We start from the raw sequence: 17001 nt of genomic DNA, 5'->3' as shown, positions 1-17001 counted from the left end.
TGTATATCTATCTATATATCTATATGTCTATATGTCTACATATACATATGTATGTGTTTATATAAGAATAAAAATGGAGAGAGTTCTGGGCCTAGAGTCACGAAGACTGATCTCAAATACTTACCACTTGTGTGATCTGTACATGTCACTTAACCCTATCTGCCTCAGTTTCCTCATCTGTAAAATGAGATGTGGCACGAAATGGCAAACGACTCCAGTAGCTTTTCCAAGAAAATTACAAATGGGTTATAAAGAGTCAGGCATAACTCAAATAACCAAACAACAGTAATGCATACACATGCATATGCATGTATTCACACACACACACACACACACACACACACATATATATGTTGTATATGAGTGTTTTGTGTATATCCATGAATTGTGCATGGATATATGGATATGCTCACTTTTGCCTATTTATCATTGAGGTAAAATATATTGATCTACCCTAAAAGGCTCTGTTGAAGTCTTTGTCAAAATCCTTTATTTCTTAAGCTTCAACAGATGGCAACAGATAACTGGCAATTATCTCCATGGTGGTCTTTTTACAAGTGCTGATCATGAACATTGAAAGGAGAGATTCACATTCTGGAAATTATGTCAGGAAGTACACAAATAGTGTTCATGCATGCATACAAATACACACCCAGAAGAGCATGACATAATACACACAAAGTGAATTTTAAAATCAGGAAGATCTGGCCTTTAGTCTGACTTTTGACAAAGACTAATAATGTGACTGTGGCCAAGTCATTCAGAATTTCAATGCTACGCTCTCTCTAAAACTGAAATTCAGGTAAGGTGTTAACCTTCACTGCAAGAAAGAGTTTCCTTGCTGGAAGTACCCTGTGCCAATGAAATATAAGATACAGTCACACTCATACAAGTTATACACACCAGTTCAATTCAATAACCCTTTATTAACATTGAGTATAAAACTTCCCATTGTACTTACAGACTTACTGAACAGAGCAATTGAGAAAGCAGTTAGACAAAATGTTATATTATGATAATGTTGTGTAATTTCTAAGCACAGGAATGTAAATATGATAAGCAAAGTCTCCAAGTCAAAAATAAATAGGTTTATTGGGAGAGGGCTGGCCTCACAATAAAAGCCAGACTTCTGGTCAAGACCAAAAGACCCAAAGCCTTGTGAGATGACTTTTTTCATACCCAAAGAATTAGACAACTTGTATACCATTTAAAATTTAATTCAGGACAGTGATAAAAATAGAGAGATGTGGATTGGTTGAAGTAATCAGGTAATACTTCTCATTATCACTTGATAATGACTTGAAAGTCACTTGATATGTGAGGGGGGCTGAGGGAGCCTGAACCCTATCTTCTAAACATGATTATGCAAATGATGATGAGTGAGTGGTGCTGGGTGGTATCAGGTTTTGAACCCAAGGTAAAGCCTGGTGATGTATACTAGGTCACAAGTTCAAGACCATACTTGCTGAGGATGCATGATATAGTAATTTACAACATGATATAGCAAGGGCCCAAAACTGAGACCTCTGCTAACAATGATTAATTATGCTAAAAGAGTTATCTATTTAAATTTATAACCTTAGGACTTATACTAAAATAATCACAGAAGACCTACTAAAATCATAATTATGCTAACATTGTTTAACTATCTTAGAATTGCAATTATGATTAACTCAACACTACTGGTAATATTAAAATCTAATCTTCGTATAAGAAGGTAGGGGATTTTTCACTCACAGATATCAGAGTGTAATGTATAAAGATTTTATTTATAATCTATACATATATTTAAGTATACAATGAAAGTGTTGCATACAAAAGTTTTTTGGTGGTTCTATGTGGGGAGAATAAGGAAAAACCTATGATTGCATAAGTGTGAGGTACTCTCAATGAGGAAACCTTCACTGCAAGAAAGTTTCCTTGCTGGAAGGAACTGATACTGAGCAATAATTCATCTGCAACTGATAGCTTAGAATGCTTAGAAAGAAAGCATTCTATTCTTCCTATATTTTGAAACTTTACAAAACTGTCTCCTCAAGTCCTTCAGTATACATTTACATTATGTCCCATTCTTTTGGGCATTCCAATGACTTAACTAGGTAATCAGATTAATTAACCTAAATTCATTAAGGAATTGTGAAAGCATATGCAAGTCAATTGTGAGTCAGGCAGTAGGCTAAGCTTTAGGGATACCAATAAGGAAAAGAAGTACCTGCCCTCATGAAGCTTAAAGACAACATGCAAAAGTATGCTAAAAAGGTTGCACCAGGAATAATAATTTTCTGTGGCGTCCAAATCACACAGAACTGCTGATGAAAAGTTGAAAATTACCTAAGCATAAGTAATGTATGTGTGCATATATGCATTTTTCTGTCTTTCAGTCATATCCAACTTTTAATGTCCCCATTATGCCATTTTCTTGGCAAAGATAAAGGAGTGGTTTGTCATTTCCTTTTCCAGTGGATTAATGTAGAGAGACTAGATTTAAAATAAGGTCTTCCTTACTCCAGGCTCAGTATTCTATTTACTTAGCCATCTAGTTGACTAAAACATATATGTACACACAACTAGTAAACACATCTAGTATTGAGGAAATGAATCTCAATTTCACAGGCAGTAAGAAAACTGAGTAAAAATTCTCTAGTATCTGTTTGAGACAATAAAACTCAAAATAAAAATTAGAAGAATGTCAAATAAAAAAATCTGGATCCATATCTCAAAAGAACATTAAGAAGCCCTAAGTCAAACACCTCTTCCAGGAAGGACATCCTTTGGACAAGCAGCCCTTGAACTTGCAGTGGGTTTTGTTCCTGGAAATGGCACAGTGAATAGCGATGATGTAAGGCAGATCTGATTTTTCCCATAAAAGCACTGCTATCACAGTGGGTAACATTTCTGACCAAGGGACTGATGCCCAGCTTTTTATAGAAATTACCACAAACACCACAGTTAATCAAGTGCAAATGATATACATGTCCAAGGTAGAGTATAAAGCTTCCTATAGTGGAGATATATTAATTGAACAAGGCAATGGAGTAGCCAATCACATAAAATTTTATTTTATGACACAGTATAAATGTATTGCACAAAATTGTTATATATAATCTATCTATATACTTAAGTTTATAATGATTGTGATGCATATAATATTTTTTTTCCTAACGGGAGGGGGCAAGGGAAAACCTTTGATTACATTGGTGTGAGGAATTCACTACAAAGGAGCAAATCATTCATTCACTTCAACTGACAGTTTTAGAAAAAATGGTATCCTCAAAATTTTAGAAACCTATCTCCTCAAATCCCGTCAGTTTTTATCTGTTTCAGAAGGAAAGTTCATTGAAGTAGAATCCAGAATATATGGATTTTGGATGAATGGATTTGGGCCACTATCAAATGAGTCAAAATGCTCTTATCTATTAAATTGAAGTGGGACAGCAAAATAACTATGTACAAACAAGTTATATGTGGGATAAGTTGCAATAATACACAGAGGGAATATATAATTAAGAGAGACCAGTAAAAAATGCAGAAGGTGCTATTTTAATTAAGACTTGAAGAAAGGCAAGGAAATCAGGATATAGAGAAGAGAAGGAATTTGAGGCGTGTGACAGACATGGAATTGTCAAGTCAGGAGATGGAGGGTCTTGTCTGAAGAACATCAGGGAGGCAAAAGCAACTGGATTGAAGAGTACTCCATGGAGAGTAAGGTATAAGAAACTTGGGGAAATGGAGTATGGGCAGTGTATGAAGACCTCTGAATGCTAAACAGAGGATTTCATATTTGATTCTGAAAGTAAAAAGAAAATACTGTGGTATATTAATTAGGTTGATGACATAGTCAGAGCTGTACTTTAGGTAGATAATTTTGACAACTGAGTAAAAGACAGACTGAAGAGGCAGAATACATATGCTAGGCAGACTGACTAGGAAATTGTAGCTATTGTGCATGTGTGAGGTGATGAGAGCCTGCACCAGGGTCAGGAAATGTCAGAGGAGAGAAGGATGTAAGTTTGAGAAATGTTACAAAGGTAAAATAAATGGATCTTAGCAACAGATTGGATTGGGTTGAGAAGAGTTAGGGGTTGAAAATTACTCTTAGGTTGTGAACCCAGGGGAATGGGAGGACTGTGGTACACTTGACAGTGATAGGAAGTTTGAAAGGAAGGAGGATTTGGGAGAAAAGGTAAGTACAGTTTCAGCATATTGAGTTTAAGCTGTCTAAGGAATTCCCAGTCATTTGAGAAATTAAAAAGGAATTGTATCTATATAGGATCAACAGGGAGGTTAGGGTTAGATAAGAATATTTGAGAATTATTGCCATTGAAATAATAATTGAATCAATTAGATCTAAGGAGTTTAAAAAGCAAATATTCTTAAGATCAGAGAACCTTAAGATAAAGCCCTAGAGAATATCAATCCTACAAGATAGTGATAGGGTTATGGATGGTATGATATGATATGGATGAAGATACAGAAAAGGAGATAGAAAGAGAAGTAAGATAGGTAGGAGGACAACCAGGAAACAGTGATGTACTAAAAACTTAGAAAGCATTGATTATCAAGGAAAAAATCGTCAGCAGATTGTGGGATGATCTAATGCAAGGGACTCAAGAGAATGAGATAATTCAGCAAAGAGTCAAGATAGGGAAAGAAGGTGAATATATATCTAGTTCCTTGGAAAGAACTCAGAGTTTAGGATATTGGAAATCATGATGTGGACAAAGAACAAGACTTGAAGACCATATCCAAATATAGAGACATTTTATTTGCAAATAATTTTAAGGACCTTTTCCTTTTTCAAATGGTGTTTTCCTTTTGCAGAAGTAGAATGACAATAGTTTGGGATTAGATGAGTGAATCTGAGAGGTCATGAACACAGTGATAGATTTGTGGGTCATAGATTTCTGGGTATGACCATCTTTGCATGTGATTGAGGTAGATGGAATAGTTCATGTAAAATGAGTAAATTGAGTTACTAGGAGGTTAGTATGCTTGACATGGTGTCAATATATATTTTGAAGACCTCTTATATGAAGGCATAAGTTCAAAAGGAGCAAAATGTTGTGTGCTAGGTAATAAAATCACTGAGGAAAGAAAGGGAATGTGCTAGAGATTTATATACAATAGTGATCAGAATTTTGGTTTGGTTTGTTAGTTTAGTTTTGCTTTTTGTTTTAATTTGGAGGCATTTAAAAACATTTTTAGAATATTTTTCCATGGTTACATGATCTATGTTCCTTTCCACTGCTCTAAACCCCAACCCCCAACCATAGGCAACACGCAATTCCACTGAGTTTTACATGTATCATTGATCAAGACCTATTTCCATATTATTGAGAGTTGTACTAGGATGGTCATTTAGAGTCTGCATCTCAAATTATATCCCTCTCAACTCATGTGTTCAAGTAGTTGTTTTTCTTCTGTGTTTCTACTCCCACAGTTCTTCCTCTGAATGTGGATAGCATTCTTTCTCATAAGACCTTCAGAATTGTTCTGTATCATTGCATTGCTGCTAGTAGAGAAGTCCATTATTTTCAATTATACCATAGTGTATCAGTTTCTGTGTATAATGTTCTCATGGTTCTGCTTCTTTCACTCTGCATCAATTCCTGGAGGTCATTCCGGTTCACACAGAATTCCTCCAATTCATTATTCCTTTGAGCACAAAAAATAGTATTCCATCACCAATAGATATCACAATTTGTTCAGCCATTCCCCAATTGGAAGACATTCCCTCATTCTCCAATTTTTTACCACCACAAAGATTGTGGCTATAAGTATTTTGTCCAAGTCATTTTTCTATGATATCTTTGGGGTATAAACCCAGCAGTGGTTATAGCTGGATCAAAAGCTGGACAGTTTTTTATAGCCCTTCGGGCATAGTTCCAAATTGCCATTCAGAATGATTGGATCAATTCACAACCACACCAGCAACTCATTAATGTCCCCTCTCCAACATTTATTACTTTCCTTTGCTGTAATGTTAGCTAATCTACTAGGTGTGAAGTGGTAACTAAGAGTTCTTTTTATTTGCATTTCTCTAATTATAAGAGATTTAAAACACTATTTTATGTGCTTATTGAGAGTTTTGATTTCTTTATCTGAAAATTTCCTATTCATGTCCCTTACCCATTTAACAATTGGGGAATGGCTTGATTTTTTTTTTTGTATAATTGATTTAGCTCCTTATATATTTGAGCAATTAGACCTTTGTCAGAGATTTTTGTTATAAAGATTTTTTCCCAATTTGTTGATTTCCTAATTTTGTTTGCATTGGTTTTGTTTGTACAAAGCCTTTTTAATTTAATGTAAACAATATTATTTATTTTACATTTTGTAAATTTTTCAAAGTCTTTTAAAATCATTCCTTTCCCAAAGATATGACAAATATGGTATTCTGTGTTCAGCTAATTTACTTATAGTTTCCTTCTTTATATTCAAGTCATTCACCCATTCTGAATTTATCATGGTGTAGAGTGTGAGATGTTGATCTAGACTCAATCTTGCCTATGCTGTTTTCAAATTTTCTCAGTAGTTTTTGTCAAATAGTGGGTTTTACCAAAAGCTGTGCTCTTTGGGTTTATCATAGACTGTCTTGCTGAGGTCACTTACCCTGAGTCTATTTCACTATCCTCCCTTCTGTGTCTTAGCTTTATAGTACAGTTTAAGATCTGGTACTGGTAGGTCATCTTCCTTCACATTTCTTTTTCATTATTTCCTGAACTTTGTTATAGTTTTTTTCTAATTGAGTAAAAAAGTTCCTTGGTAGTTTGATAGGTATAGCACTAAGTAAGTAAATTGATTTGGGTAGGATGGTCATTTTTATTATGTTAGCTCATCCTACCCATGAATAATCAATGTTTTTTTTCCAATTGTTTAGAACTAGTTTTAATTGTGTGGAAAATGTTTTATAGTTGTGTTCATATAATTCCTGTGTTTGTATTGGCAGATAAATTCCTTAGTATTTTATATTGTCTAGGGTGATTTTATTTTATTTTTATTTTTTTAAACCATTCACTTCCGTGTATTGGCTCCTTGGTGGAAGAGTGGTAAGGGTGGAAAATGGGGGTTCAAGTGATTTGCCCAGGGTCACACAGCTGAGAAGTGTCTGAGGCTGGATTTGAACGTAGGACCTCCTGTCTCTAGGCCTGACTCTCACTCCACTGAGCTACCTAGCTGCCTCTCTAGAATGATTTTAAATGGAATTTCTCTTTCTAACTCTTGCTGCTGAGATGGGTTGGAAATATATAAGAAATACTGATGATTTATGAGCATTTATTTTGTATCCTACAACTTTGCTAAAGTGGTTGATTATTTCAACTAGCTTTTTAATTGATTCTCTAGGATTTTTTTAAGTAGACCATCATATTATCTGCAAAGAGTGATAGCTTGGTCTCCTCACTGCCTATTTTAATTTGATTTCTTTTTCTTCCCTAATTGCTACTGTTAGTGTTTCTAGTAGAATGTTAAATAATAGAGGTGATAATGGGCATCCTTGTTTCACTCCTAATCTTATTGGGAATGCTTCTAATTTATTCCCATTGTAGATGATGCTTTTTGATGGTTTTAGATATATATTGTTCATTATTTTTAGGAAAGGTCCTTCTATTCCTATACTCTCTAGTGTTTTCAATAGGAATTGTGGCATATTTTGTCAAAGGTTTTTTCTTCATCTATTAAGATAATCATGTGATTTTTGTCAGTTTGCTTGTTGATATGGTCAATTATGTGAATGGTTTTCCTAATATTGAACCATCCTTGCATTCCTGGTATAAATCCCACCTGATCATAATGAATTACCCTCACAATCACTTGCTGGAGTCTTTTTGCTAGTATTCTATTCAACATTTTTGCATCTATGTTCATTAGGGAGATTGATCTGTAGTTTTCTTTCTCTGTTTTTGGTCTACCTGGCTTTGGGATCAGTACCGTATCTGTGTCAAAAAAGGAATTTGGTAGAACTACTTCTTTGCTTATTGTGTCAAATAGTTTGTATAGTATTGGGATTAGGTGTTCTTTGAATATTTGATAGAGTTCACTTATGAATTCCTGGGATTTTTTCTCAGGAAATTCTTTGATGGCTTCGTTCAAATTCTTTTGCGGATATTGGATTATTTAAGTATTCTATTTCTTCTACTGTTAATCTTGGCAATTTATATTTTTGTAAATATTCATCCATATCACCCAGATTGCTATATTTATTGCCTTACAATTGGGCAAAATAGTTTTTTATGATTGCCTTGATTTCCTCTTTGTTAGAGATGAGGTCTCCCTTTTCATCTTTGACACTGTTAATTTGGTTTCCTTCTTTCCTTTTTTTATTAGATTGACCAGTACTGTGTCAATTTTTTTCTAAGTATAAGCTTCTACTCTCATTTATTAATTCAATGTTTTTTAGTTTTGATTTTATTAATTTCTCCTTTAATTTTTATGATTTCTAATTTAGTTTTCATCTGGGGATTTTTAATTGTTTGTTTTCTACAGAGGAAATTTTGATTGACTTTGAAGGTCTTCTTTTAATCTCCTAAACCAGTGATGGGCAAACTTTTTAAAGAGGGGGCCAAAGGAACGAAAATGCTCATCTGTCAGTCTGTTTCTAAGGCAACTCTTTCAAAGTTTCATTGTATTGTATCCTACTCATTGTATTCATCAGATTAGGAAGTGTCTCAAGGCAGGATAGAACATTTAAGGGCCCCTCCAGCCCCGAATCTGGCTGGGGGAGGGTTGTAGTTTGCCCATCACTGTCCTAAACCAAACTTCTTTTCACTGTTATATTCCTACTTTCCAAAATTTCAGTAGATTTTTGTTTGCATGAATTCTCACTTTTCTTTGAGCCATCTAAATCATAACACATTTATACCTTCCCTTCCTGTGAGATTCTCACCCATATCCTTGAATAAATTGCATTGTGCAGGGAGAGCTAGGTGGCTTAGTGGACAGAGACCCATGCCAAGAGACTGGAGGTTCTGGGTTCAAATTTGACCTCACACTTCCTAGTAGATCACCCTTGGCAACTCACTTAATCTCAGTTGCCTAGCCCTTGCCACTCTTCTGCCTTGGAACCAATTTGTAGGGTTTTAAAAAAAATAAATGAGTAATTTGCATTAGGGTCTGAGTCATGCAGAATTTCCATGAGTTACCTTTACCTTGAAGGAATTGAAACACCACCAAGTTCAAAAATTGTCTCTAACTTTTGTTTCATGATCTGCCAGGTCTTAATATGCAAATAATCAGAAATAATAATAATATATGCTAATGAATACCTAACCAGATATATTTGCATTTTAAAGGGGATTTCTGGAAAGGATGCCTTAAGCCAAATGAATAATTAATGCTAAATTTTTTCTGAAGGTAGCAGGACTTTTTATTGTCTATCAAATTACTCCTCTTAGGTGAAGCCTTCTCAGCTTACACATTGGGCTGGCCCACAAAACTTGGGTTACTTCATGCTGAAATCTAGGACACTAGAGTTTCACATTTCAAGTCAAGGGATAAGATTTAGGAAAAAACCAAAAAAATATAAAGAAATACAGTGTGATTTTGTGGACAAAACTATTATATGGCAAAATCTTTCACTGTAGTACATGGGAAAAAAGCTATATCTACAGTCCATTATTAGCCTTGTCTTGCTACCTCATAGCCTTTTGGCCAGTATGTTAAGTTCCCCCTCTTGATCTTTTAAGAAAAAAAAAGAAAGTGCTCATCTCATTAAGAAGGATGTGTTAAAGTTCAGTACTAAATGAGAGCCTGAAAGCAGCTTAATCAGAATGGTGCATGGCTTGCTCAGTGAACTTTAAACACTGACTTTTGCCCACCATTTATTTATGTAGTATTGTATAACTACCACCAAGTTTAGAAAGACATTCTATTCTAATAATAGAAATTTATAGAAGGCTTTGAGATTTTCAAAGAACTTGGGGACAGTTAGGTAGTTCGGTTGATTAAAAGCCAAGCCTAGAGACAGGTGGTCCTAGGTGCAAATATGAGCTCAGACTGTAACACCTAGCTGTGTGACCCTGGGCAAGTCACTTAACTCCCATTATCTAGCCCTTACAGCATTTTTACCTTGCAACCAATACATGCTATTGATTCTAAGGTGAAAGGTAAGATTTTGAAAACAAAACATTTGCAAAGAACTTTATATACATTATAGTGTGGTTCAAAATTTATTTTCTCATTCATATTTACAGCTTTAGTCCCTTGTAGTTCTTCCTCTCTAGCAGCCAAATTCATCATTCAAAAGAAACAGGCCCCCTCTAGAGGTGAGGCACCCATCTCCTCTCAGATTGTCTGGGGTAAGCCTCTAAGGTCACATATCAGCTCTGAGCCTTAAAGAGGGAAATCTCACCCCCAAATACCTCAATGATAGCAACCTTTTGAGCCCAGAAAAGGCAGCATCAGGACTAGTAGTAATGGAATAAGAACAATGCTTAGACTCAGCCCTAGAAAATCAGTAATTGAAGCACACACTTATTCTACTACATGAAAAGTATGAAGATTCAGGTCATCTGGTCTAAATGGTAGGAACTCCTGAACACAAAATACTGAAGGAGAATTAACAGTTCCTTTTCATGGGGTTGCCTCTAAGCAGCTCCAGTTTAGAACATTTAGTCTTTTATACAGAGAGAAAAGGGCAGTTCCTAGTCAGAACTAGCCTCCTTGAGGAGAATTATGTACCTGCCCTTCTGCTCCTCAGCCCTCACAGTCCACCAGCTAGAAAAGACATACAGGACTAAATCCACAATGTGGGCAAATTGTACTATTTGTCCATGAGCTACTATGAACCCTTCACGTGACTTGCTACTTGTTCCTAATATATGATATTCTATTTCCTCTCTCCATGATTTTGCACATGATTTTCCTCTGTGCCACAAATAACGGCTTCCTCTATTTTACCAATGAAGAACCTGGGGGTGACAGATTAAGCAACTTGTCCAGGGTCAAAGAGCTCACAAGGGAGTGAAGAAGGATATGAATTCACTTCTTCCTGATGCCAAGTCCAGTATGTCACATTGTTTTCAAACTGGCTAATGCTTTCCACATTGCTTATGGAAGGTAGATGCATGAGTACTCAACCCTTATGAGTGAATTTTACCATCCTACCCCACTTGAGAAAGGAAACCAAAGCACTCGGAATCTTAGAAGAGCTGTCACTAGAATTTCCAACCTCATGTGCCTACAGCCTCCTTCCTTTTAAGCAAACTTTTGAGAATTAGCCCTAAGGAAAACAGCATTTGGAAGTCAATTTTGAAAAAGTAGACAAGACAACAGGAATGCCGTATCAGGGAGAAAACAGGCAGAAAAGGCAGCAGGTGGATGGCCTCCTCATTTATTGTGCTATAGAACTTGGCAACAGTTTCTTGTGAAATTAAAGCCAGTATACTAAGATATATTTCACAATAGTAGAACTATTGTTTTAATAGATTCATCATTGGCAGGACACAGGATGTAAAGAATTGACCCACTCCGTTGTGTCTCAATTTAATAAGGTGTTGATACTTAAGATAAAATATTTTTAAAATCAAAAAATTTAAAAGATTCTGATTTCACTTTTGGTTTAGATGGTAGCGTCTTTATATTATTCATCTGATCATGTCATTATTATTTTTTTACTGAGGAGAAGGGAGTATCCAAACTTAATATTTTGTTAGTATGAGGAATTCCCAATATGGAAACTCACTCCATCTACACAGATCAATCACTCATACATAACTTAGAAGCTTAAAAAGTTGCCTCACTAGATAAAATGACTTATCATAGTCATGGGGTCCGGATGAACCTGATAGGTCAGCCAACATCTTTTTCACTCTAAGATTTATGCTCTTAACTGTTTAACTATATTACCAATCCATTATACAAGATGTTAGATTAAATACTAAACGTTTCCCCTTTTCTTTATCTATTACTACAAAGTGTTTTTTTTAACCTTTACCTTCCATCTAAAAATAAAAACTACATATTGGTTCTTAGGAAAAAGAGCAATGAGGACTAGGGAATGGGGTTTAAGTGACTTGCCTTAGGTCATATAGTTAAGAAGTGTTTGAAACCAGATTTGAATCCAGGATCTCCCATCTCTAAGCCTGGATCTCAATCTACTTAGCCACCTACCTGCATCCAGTTTTGTTGTTTTGTTTGTTTGATTTTACCTTAAATATAAGAGGCTAGATAAGAGATCTAATTCTCAGGCTATCATTTCTAAACTCCAAACATCTTTCAAATTACATACTTCCCTAATCTAATTACATAAATAATAATTGCCTATAAAATAGCAATTAATTCTGAGAAGTGCCTGAAAAATATTAAAGATTGAATTGCTTTTAACTGAACCTGCAACCTTGTGCTTAGTTGAGACTTCATTCAGGAATACTAGTGGGGATGCTAAGCCTGGAGTGAGAATGGCAAGAAGCCTAAGGCTATGATATTTGAAAGAACTGGAAATATTCTTTCTGCCCTACTTGACCATCTGAAGGACGCTGATTAATTAAAGCCTTTTTTAAAATCATAATAGAAGCTTACATGATTACTCTCTCTAATGTAGTCTTTCTACAAAATTTAAGTTAAATGAATTTGATGGTAAGAAGAAAGATATAGAACTCATTAATGGTCATTTCCCTGTGGGTCTTGCCTTCCTATTATTTGGTATGCATAGCTAACAAATGATGAGCAACAATACTGTCTTATAAGCTCTGTGACAAATTAAGGGAAAGCTCCTATAAAACTTGAATGAAATTCAATAAAGATGAGTGCCTCATGGTACATTTAGGGTCAAAAAACAATGATGGCAAAAGAAGGAAGGAAAAGGGACTAACTAGTCACATTGAGAAAAGAGAAAGACCCTAAAACTCATCATTTTAGCAATGTAGCATGAATCTGAAAGCACATTTATTTCTAAGACTTATTAAATGAATATTTAATTTAAAAAGCAATTATCATGTTCCAAGTGCTAGTATATAATTCAAGTGTTAAAAATTAAAATTCTACCAATTGAATTATCAAAAAAACTAGAGAAAAATGATAATGAAGTGCATCTGAAAGAAAAGAAGGTCAAGAATATCAAATTGATATTGATGAAAAATTGATGAAATTGATGAAAGAATGTAAAGAAATGTGGTCTAACAGTACCAGATCATAAAAACAATCTGGTACTGCCTGAGATATAGAATGGTGGATAAATGGAATATATTAGATATAAAATACACAGGGGTACATGACCATTACAATCTAGTGTGTAATAAGCCCAAAGATACAAGTTTGGGAGATAAAAACACACTATTTTAGAAAAACTTCTCTGAAAACTGTAAAATAGTATGAGAGAAAGTATGACCAAATTCTTACACACTATATCAAGTTAAGGTCAGAGTGAATATTTGACTTAGACACAAAGGGTGATACTATAGCAAATTAAGGGAATATAGAATATTTTACCTGCCAGATCTGTGGAGAAGAGAAACATTTAAGACCAAACAAGATGTAAAATGAATAATTTTGATTATATTAAATTAAAAAACAACAAACAGAAAAAATAGATCAAATTTCTCTGACAAAGACCTCATTTTTAAAATATATAGAGATCTGAGACACATTTATAAGAACACAAATCATTCCCCATTTTACAAATGGTCAAAGGATATGAACAAGCCATTTTCAGATGAAGAAATTAAAGCTATCAATGATCATATGAAAAAATGTTCTAAAAATTATTCTTGATTATCAGAGAAATGCAATTAAACAACCTCAGATAACAGTTCACACCTATCAGATTAGTCATCATAAGAGTAAAGAAAAGTAATAAATGTAGGAGTGATGTGACTACACTGTTGGTGGAGTTGTTACATGATCAAACTACTCTGGAGGTCAATTTCAAACTGTGGTGAAAGGGCTATAAAACTGTTCAGACCTTTTTATCCAGTAATATCATTACTAGTTTCCCAAAGAAATTCCCCCCTCGGGGGCAGCTGGGTAGCTCAGTGGATTGAGAGTCAGGCCGGCCTCAGAAACTTCCCAGCTGTATGACCCTGGGCAAGTCACTTGACCCCCATTGCCCACCCTTACCACTCTTCCATCAAGAAGCCAATACACAGAAGTTAAGGGTTTTAAAAAAAAGGAATTCCCCCCTCCCCCAAAAAAGTAAAGGACCTAATAATGTAAAAATATTTATAGTTCCTCTTTTTGTGGTTGCAAAGAATTATAAATTGAGGGGATGTCCAGCAACTGGGGAGTGACTGGGTAAACTGTGGTATATAATAGTGATGGACTACTACTATTATGAGAAATGATGAGCAGTATAATTTCAGAAAAAACTGCAAAGACCTATATGAACTGACACAGAGTGAAATAAGCAGAACAAGAGTATTGTACATAGTAACATATTGTATGATGATTAACCATGAAAGATAGCTATTCTCAACAATGCAATAATTCAGAGCAATTCTGAAGGACTTACAATAGAATGTTATATGTGCTTGAGAACTTATAACATAAATTCAATATAAATTTACAACATAAATGACAACATAACAATTACAACAAAATAAACTATTGTTCCTTTAAGATATTATCATTTACTACTGAAAAAGGCAGGAAAAGAACATTTTCGTATAAGGATTTCATTATTTATTAATATAGCACCACCTAGAGTGTCTTATTGAATAGGTAGTTTACTAGTTTTCTGTAGCATGTTGTTATGTAAAGGATGGCAGCATGGAATCCCTGCAAAATACAGGGTCAGCCTCACCCAGGGATTCCATGCTGCCATCCTTTACATAACAATGTATACTGTGGGTATCCTTCTCAAAGTTAGGTAGGCTATGTCTCTTCCTCAGGATTCTTGGATAACTGAAAAATTTGGGATTGCCCATTTTTAAAAATATAGTTTATTTTGATAAATATTTACAAATTATAAATAATATATTTTAATTTATTTTAATTATTTTCTATAATAATAAATTTAATTAAGTAGGCTTTAGTTACTTATAAGGATACTTTTATGATAGTTTGATAGGCTATGACTGTATGATTTAAAGAATTTATAATAGGAATAAGAATATTATTAAAAACCTCTGCTATGATGAAACTGCCTATATATTTCCCTGGCAGTTATTCTGGAGGATGTGACATGAAGAAATTGGGCCCCTAGTCTTGTAGTGTCATAACCAAGTCACTTGAAAAGGGGAAAAAGAAAGGGGGTGGTACCCTCGTCATGATACTTATTATTGGAATTTATTATTAAAGAAGACCATCTCACGAACCAGTTAATCACTCCTGTTCTGAACATGTTCTGAACACTTGACCCTTTTCATAACCTCTATTGAGTGATAAATATGATAAACACACATTATAAAAACTCTACAACCTCGACATTGGATGTCTTAGATCACACAGACTGAAGATGGCTGTAAACATCTGACTCCTGCATTTTGTACCCACAAATAAAGTCAGATTTTTGCCTCGAGATTATGACCCAGTTGTTTTTATTTATTTTATACCCTCCTTCATAAGCCTGCCGCAGCCCTTGAGAAAGCACATATGTCAATTATACATGTGAAATATTTTCATATTAGCCATATTACAAAAGAAAACACAGAAAAATTAATAAAATAAGGAAAGCATAAAAGTATACTTCTATCTGCACTAATACTTGGTATTTGCAGAGTTTTCTCTAAAATATATTTCTCTAGAAGTAGATGGGATTTTTGATTAGGTGTCTTTTGAAATTGTCCTGGATCATTGTTTTTATTAGAATAGCTGTCTTTAACAGTTGCTTGGTTTTATACTATTACTGATACTATGTACAATTAAAAATGTGATTTAAAGAAAAGAACTAAATACATTGGTAAAGGATGTAAGTTATTGCTTCTCCCCTAAATGAGCATACCAAAAAGAAATAAGAAAATAACTTTATTAATACATTTTGCTAAAATGTGCATAATTTGAGCAGTTTGGGAAATAAAATGGATAGCTCCATGAATTGAAAGATTTAAATCACATTCCAAATGATAAAAAAATAATAACTTGTTTATAAGTAAAGATTTTTAATGATATAAAGGTGTAGAGAAATAATTTTTCTTTATTAAAAACTGGGAAAATGTGACAACTAGGAAACAACTTTAGGGTATATAATGAGACAGAGGTCCATGTTCAGAACTTAGAAATGCAGAGAATTATCATCAGCTGATTTGCATATAGCTATTTTGATGTCAAAGAGTCTAAGGCTTTTAAAAATTGAGAAAACCTATTTGGATGTTGATGTAACATATATACAAGTAACATATATATACAATATATATCAAGTTCATGGAGGTAATTGGGTGATGTTTAAATTTATATGCAAAAAAAGTGAGTCATATGACAAAAGGAACAGTGATTTAAACCACTAAAAGGTCAAGGAGATGGAGACTAAAAATGGTGTAGAACAAAGATTGAAGAACCTGTTTCTCTACTGCCTATGATCATATCCATCTTTCCCCATGCTCCAAAAAATTCTCACTTGATGTATTTATTCCCACTGGCTATCATATCTCTCCTCTCACTAGTGGCTAAACTCTTTATGAATGCCATCTATATTATAGGAGTCTACAACGGTGGTCTCCCTGACATAAATCTTTTCCTACTCAAGACCATCCTATATTAAATTGTCATTATCTTCCTACAGATAGATGTGACCATATTACACCCTCTCCTTTTCTCAGTAAATTGCATTGGTTCTGGTAACCCTCAGGATCAAATATAAAATTCTACTTGGCATTCAAAGCCATTCATAACCTGCCCATTTCATGACCTTTCTGGATTTTTAAAAATTTGCCTGCTCCTCAAACACTTCAATTCAAGGACAATGATTTCCTTATTCTTCACACAAAATACTCCAAAGAAGGCATCTGCAGTTGGTGAGTCCTTCATATCTGAATTCCTGTCCTCTACATCTCTATTTCCTGGCTTTCTTTAAGTCCCTGCTTGAACCTCACCTTCAGTAAGAAGCTTTTCCCAATCCCCTTTTTTTAAGAG

This window comes from Gracilinanus agilis, chromosome 6, assembly GCF_016433145.1.
Source record: "Gracilinanus agilis isolate LMUSP501 chromosome 6, AgileGrace, whole genome shotgun sequence".
NCBI lineage: Eukaryota > Metazoa > Chordata > Mammalia > Didelphimorphia > Didelphidae > Gracilinanus > Gracilinanus agilis.
Note: the sequence above shows the minus strand (reverse complement) of the source record.